Raw genomic sequence first — 7,212 nt, forward strand, 5'->3', positions numbered from 1 at the left:
TCGCCGGCACCCTTACAGCGCGCGCACACATCGCACACCACTCGCCAGACGTGCCTCCTAGTTTTGAATGCTTCCTGGACATTTTAGACACACACACACACAGCAACTGCCTCATAAAGTTTTTCACTGGAACAGTACCTGCGCTCTCGTTAGTGATGCTATGCTTGCCAGTGCTCCTCTGTTTTCACTGGAAGTGTCCCTACAATTCTCACTAGTGCTCCTGTTTTCACTGGAACTCTGCCTGCATTTTCATTAGTGATGCCATGTTTCACTAGAACATTACATACACTTTGTATTAGTGCTGCTACGTGTTCACTGAAACAGTACCTGTTCTCAATAGTGCTGCTTTTTTTCACTGGAACAGCACTTGCGCTTCTTGTTAGTGATGCTATATTTTCCACAGAACTGTGCCTGCACTTCTCAGTAGTGCCCCAGTTTTCACTGGAACCGTACCTGCACCTCTCATTAGTCATGCTATGATTGCAACAAAACGGAACCTGCACTTCTCAATAGTATTCCTATTTTCACTGAAACAACACCTGCACTTCTCAATAGTGCTGCTGCCTTCTCTTGAGCAGTACTTGCACTTCTGGTTGGTGCTGATATTCTTGAGTAGAATATCTACACTTCTCATTAGTAATTCTATATTTTCATTGGAAAAGTGCATTTCTCATTTCTGCTTCTATGTTTCAGGTGGAAAAATACCTGCACTTCTCACTAGTGCGGCCATATGTTAAGTAGAATAGTACACGCACTGCACTGCCAAGTAGTGCTGTGTGTTTGCATTCCTTATTTGGACTGCTTATACAGCACAGCACCAACCCTTCTCCTCTAATCCACGTTGCATTTAATAGGACAGTGCAGTGAAGCGCACTTCCTGGCAGGCTTACATCTAGCAGCCCACAGCACCTGCAGTTGTGAGTAGGGCAGTGTCAGTACTTCTCGTCGGTGCTGCATTTACTGGGCCAGTGCCAGCACTTCTCAGCAGGAGGCCAGTTCTCTGGGCCCCAGCACCTGTAGTTTTCTGTTTTTCCTTTCCATCGCAGCGGTGGGCTATCAAAGCATTAAAGTCAACCCCTGAAGCCACACACGCGAGGGCACGGGGGCAGGGGACTAAATCTCTCTGCTGTTTGTCTCGGCCAAGGTGTGTTATTTATTCACAGCTGTCCAAACATTTGGCGAGTTCTGGCAGCCCAGGAATGCCCTGGGAGAGCCCAGACAGCGTGTCCGAGGTGCGGGAAAGCGCTGCTCTCCGCAACCTTTGCAGGCTCCATCCCATCAGTCAGAAATTCAACAAGCACGCATGTGGTGTGTGCTTAAAAATATCTGCATTGCTTTAAGATATCAGCATTAGTGAATGTGCTTTAAAATATCCACATTGCTTTAAAATATCAGCATTAGTTATTCACGCGTGCACATTTGGAGGGAGTTCTTTACCACTGTAAGTAGCAAAGACACTGTCACGGCAGCATCACTCAGCCCCACGGCGGCATCACTCAGCCCCACGGCGGCATCACTCAGCCCCACGGCGGCATGACTCGGGGCCACCGCGGCATGACTCGGGGCCACCGCAGCATGACTCGGGGCCACCGCAGCATGACTCGGGGCCACCGCAGCATGACTCGGGGCCACCGCAGCATGACTCGGGGCCACCGCAGCATGACTCGGGGGCCACCGCAGCATGACTCGGGGGCCACCGCAGCATGACTCGGGGGCCACCGCAGCATGACTCGGGGGCCACCGCAGCATGACTCGGGGGCCACCGCAGCATGACTCGGGGGCCACCGCAGCATGACTCGGGGGCCACCGCAGCATGACTCGGGGGCCACCGCAGCATGACTCGGGGGGCCACCGCAGCATGACTCGGGGGGCCACCGCAGCATGACTCGGGGGCCACCGCAGCATGACTCGGGGGCCACCGCAGCATGACTCGGGGGCCACCGCAGCATGACTCGGGGGCCACCGCAGCATGACTCTGGGCCACCACAGCATGACTGGGCCACCACAGCATGATTTGGGCCACCACAGCAGATCTCGGCGCCACCACAGCATCGCTTTGCACTAGTACACCACCACATCATCATCACTCAGCAAGACCTGAGTGTCATTCATCATCACCTTAGCATTGTCTCTGCACCAGACACCACCACAGCATCACTCAGCGCCACCACAGCAGCACTCAGACCCACCACAGCAGCACTCGGACCCACTTTTCAGTTCACTTCTTTGCTGTTAGAACATAGGACTACCAGAGAGACTCCAAGGGCTAGTTGTTTAGCCTCCTGTTCTGAGCTAAAGGGACTCAAAAACCTCCAACAAACTTGAACCAGCACCTGGACCCTGCCTGAAGTGAGTCCTGACCCCTAAGTGGTCTCCAACCAGTCCTGGATCCTTGGAAGTGGTGTTAAAGGTTCTGTACCAGCCTAACACTAAAATGTGGGACTTACAATATTTTCCACTAAAATGTGGTCTGAGAGGTAACTGGAGACCTGGACCTACTTGCTTGCCGAACTGTCCAAAGTGCATCGCCTGTCTACCTAATTTTGAGGTAGCTCCAGCTACGTTCTTGTCCACATCAGCAAATCCTGTTCTGCTGCCCCTCTCAGAAGGGGTATCTGGCCGAGTGAAGCCCTCACCAGCTAGAGCCTGCAGCTATATAAATCTAGAGATTTTTCACTTCTGAAAAATGGACAAAGTCAACGTAGAAATCTTCACCGTGACTTCATCAAGCGGCTCCCTGGCAAAGATGTGGGGCAAGGCCCACACCAGCTGCCTTGCCCTGCTGAACTTTGCTGTCTCAGCAACTTTTTGTTTAAATATCTTCTAGATCTGAAGGTAAGCCGAGACCAGGTCCAATCCACTCCATGTAGCGGTACCGTGCTCCATCGCCCTGGTCTTGTGTGTCTAGACACCAGTCTTAGCCACTTAATTCTTTTTGATGCTATTGTCCAACTTAAACTTTAAAAATTCTAAAATCTGGTTCTTTGTGGATTTACTTTGTGTTTGAGCCATTATATTCATTAAATTGTATTCTTTCTATTGTGTGGGATTTTCCCTACATTTTATTTCCACTTGATTATTGTTTGTGTGCTGCATAAATACCAAACCCAGTGCCTCTAAGTTAACCAGAATGTTAAGCACAGCAAGTCTATGACCTTTTGGGGTTTACCTGACAAGGATTGTGGTTGTTGCTTGAGAAGGGTTCTCATTTCTCACCGGCAGAACACAGAGAATACGTCTCCCTCCCTTCCTCTCAGAACCAACAGAGACCAGATGCGGAGTACCCCAATGATCCTACCTCAGCCCCATCCTCTTCACTGTCTACAGGGTCCTCCTCGCAACCTTCACTAGAAACCATGGCCTCAAAATAATCTACTATGTCGATGATACCCAACTATTCCTCTCTGTCACCAAGGAACCCGACATCACCAGGCACAACTTCCAAGAAGAGATGAAAGCCGTTGCAACCTGGATAGAGAACAGCTGCCTTACACTCAACTCAGAGAAAACAGAATTCCTCATTCTCAGCTCCACTCCCTCAGCATGGGACAACACCTGGTGGCCCCCCGCCCTTGGAAACACACCCACCCAGACAGACCATGCACACAACCTCAGCATCATACTGGATTTGTTGCTCACAATGAATGGCCAGATCAACACCGTCTCCTCTGCATGCTTCAATACACTCAGCATACTATGTAAACATTCAAATAGATAGCTGCTGACTCCAGGAAAATGGTCACTCATGCCCTCATCACTAGAAGATTGGACTACGGCAGTGCCCTCTACGCCAGAATCAACAAGAAACTCCTGAGCAAACTCCAGTCCATCCAGAACGCCGCAGTCAGACTAATCCTCGATAGCCCAAGGCACAACCACATCACCCTACACTTCTGCAACCACCATGGGCTCCCCGTCAAAAGGAGGATAACTTTCAAGCTGCTCACCCATTCTTACAAGGCCCTCCACACCATCAAACCTCAATATCTCAATAACCGCCTCTCCTTCCAAGCACCCAAGAAAAACCTACGATCAGCCAACTTCTCCCTAGCCACCGTCCCAAGCTTCTACAGAGACGGAGCGAGTGGAAGGTCCTTCTCCCATCTTGCAGCCAAGACATGGAACAAACTCCCCCTCCACCTCCGGAAAAGCCAGACCCTGGACCAATTCAGGAAAGACCTCAAGACATTGCTTTTCAAATGACCCCAACAGAGCTTCACCCTTGCTCCCCCCAGTGCCTTTAGACCCTTGAGGGGCGAGTAGCGCACTTTATATACACTCATTGATTGATTGATGGAAGGGTTAACACACCACTCAACCAAAAAAAACAATTTCTTACATGTGGCATTTAGGTATCCCAGAGTACATAATTGCTGCCTGCCCTCTCCCAACATGGCTGGACCTTTCTCTCTATGTGTGGAGGTCTCTAGCCCATCCCAATGGTGTAGCTACCTGGGGGCTACACTCTCCTTTAAAAAACAGCTTGAAAACAACTTTTACCTTTGTGCCACAGAAACCAGTTTGTCTGTCTAAATAAAAGAGCAATCCCTTCCTAACATGACTACCAATTGCCCTTCAAAGGTGGAAAAAACAGCAAAACAAGTGAGTGGCACTCCAGAACAAAACCCACTCAAGACACACCCTTTCGCTCCCTGACTCGTACTTGTCAATTAGATAAACAAGAGACATGAATGAAGTTTATAATATTTATTTAAGCTATCATGCTCTAAGATGTAGTATGTGTGCCACAATTAGACAACAAAAGCATACCAAAAATATCATTAGCATGGTTAACAATCCATATAACATCAAAAGGTCTATCATGTTATAAGACAGTTTAGCCTAACCCCGTTCCCTTTCTACTGAAGCTAAAAGATGATATATTATACATCTGTAGGATTAGTGGCGGACCCCGTACCTTAGCATACATAGGTGGATGTTCTACATCTTGGCTGGTGCAACACTCTTGCTTCAGGACCTGTGCTCAGTGTGTGTTTTTCAAAACCCTGGTCCTCAGTTATATGACAAGATATGTGTGCTCATAAACAGAAGCTGAATTTTCTTGTTATGTCTAAGTGCTAGTGACTGTCCAGAGAAAATAACAAGGGGAATTGTTGTTTGACTTTGTCTAGTGTATTCAGACTAAATCCCAGCAAAAGAATAAAATACAAAAACATGCAGGTTCTGGGTGAAAATACAATGTGGCACAAAGACAAGCATGTTATGTAGTAACCATGAAAGACACACACAACACCCTTCTTTTGGGAAAGATAATAGCACAAAATAGTATGAATGTAATGGAAGGATAAATAAACAAAGCATAGCTTGTAAAAGTCATATTCTTATTTTTATTTAAATTATTGTCTATTTGGAAAAAATAATCGAATCCAGGTGATTTGGAGAGGAATCCATTGTGTCATTTGACAATTGAAAGGCCAGGGACTCCATAAATGAGTCGGATTCAGCAGAAGATGACTGATCAACAGCCAAAATACCATGCGTGCGCTGAGCTCCATAACTCTGGGTAGAAGGTGTGACTTCTTCCCCTTGAAGCTTAACACCAGCAAATGTCACAGGTATCAGTAACATTGGTGCCTGGAGGCTGGAAGTAGGCACAAGGCCTTGCAGGCCTTTACTGATACTGGGAAAGGGTGAAATACACTGTACTGGGCATGTGAGGTGTTTTGCTTAAACACCTCCAGCCAGGGGTGAAACCTGAAATCTTACCCTGCGCTGAGCTCCATAACAATGGGTAGAAGGTGTGACTTCACCCCCTTGAAGCTTAACACCTCCAAATGTCACACGTTTCAGTAAAACTGCTGCCAGGAGGCTGGAGGTAGGCCCAAGGCCCTGCAGACCTATCCTTGCAACTGTAAAGGGGTTAAATACACTTTGTTGTGCATGAGATGTGTTGGGTTTCCACACATCCAGGCAGGGGTGATACCTGAAATCTTACCCTGCGCTGAGCTCCATAACCCTGGGTAGAAGGTGTGACTTCATCCCCTTGAAGCTTAACACCTCCAAATGTCACACGTTTCAGTTAAACTGCTGCCTGGAGGCTGTAGGTAGGCCCAAGGCCTTGCATACCTTTCCCTGTAACTGTAAAGGGGTTAAATACACTTTTTGGTGTCTGAGATGTGTTGGGTTTTCACACATCCAGGCCGGGGTGATACCTGAAATCTTACCGTGCGATGAGCTCCATAACCCTCGGTAGAAGGTGTGACTTATTCCCCTTGAAGCTTAACACCACCAAATGTCACAGGTATCAGTAACATTGGTGCCTGGGGGCTGGAAGTAGGCCCAAGGCCTTGCAGGCCTTTCCCGATACTGTGAAGGGGTGAAACACAATTTATTGGGCATGTGAAGTGTTTTGCTTTAACACCTCCAGCCAGGGGGATAACCTGAATTCTTACCCTCCACTGAGCTCCATAACCCTGTGTAGAAGGTGTGACGTCATCCCCTTGAAGCTTAAAAACACCAAATTTCACAGGTATCAGTACAATTGGTGCCTGAAGGCTGGATGTAGGCCCAAGGCCTTGCAGGCCTTTCCTGATACTGTGAAGGGGTGAAATAGACTTTAATGGGCATGTGAAGTATTTTGCTTTAACACCTCCAGCCAGGGGGATAACCTGAATTCTTACCCTGCACTGAGCTCCATAACCCTGGGTAGAAGGTGTGACTTCATCCCCTTGAAGCTTAACACCTCCAAATGTCACAGGTATCAGTAAAATTGGTGCCTGGGGGCTGGAAGTAGGCCCAAGGCCTTGCAGGCCTTTCCTGATACTGTGAAAGGGGTGAAATAGACTTTATTGGGCATGTGAAGTGGTTTGCTTTAACACCTCAAGCCAGGGCGAAAACCTGAAATCTTACCCTGCGCTGAGCTCCATAACCTTCGGTAGAAGGTGTGACTTCATCCCCTTGAGGCTTAACAACACCAAATGTCACAGGTATCACAAAAACAGGTGCCTGGAGGCTGGAAACAGGCACAAGGCCTTGCAGGCCTTTCCTGATACTGTAAATGGGTGAAATACAAATTATTGGGCATGTGAGGTGTTTTGCTTTCACATCTCCAGGCAGGGTTGAAACTTGAAATCTTACCCTGGGCTGAGCTCCATAACCCTGGGTAGAAGGTGTGACTTCTTCCCCTTGAAGCTTAACACCTCCAAATGTCACAGGTATCAGTATAATTGGTTCCTGGAGGCTGGAAGTAGG

This window comes from Lissotriton helveticus, chromosome 4_1 (assembly GCF_964261635.1).
Source record: "Lissotriton helveticus chromosome 4_1, aLisHel1.1, whole genome shotgun sequence".
NCBI classification, from domain to species: Eukaryota; Metazoa; Chordata; class Amphibia; order Caudata; family Salamandridae; genus Lissotriton; species Lissotriton helveticus.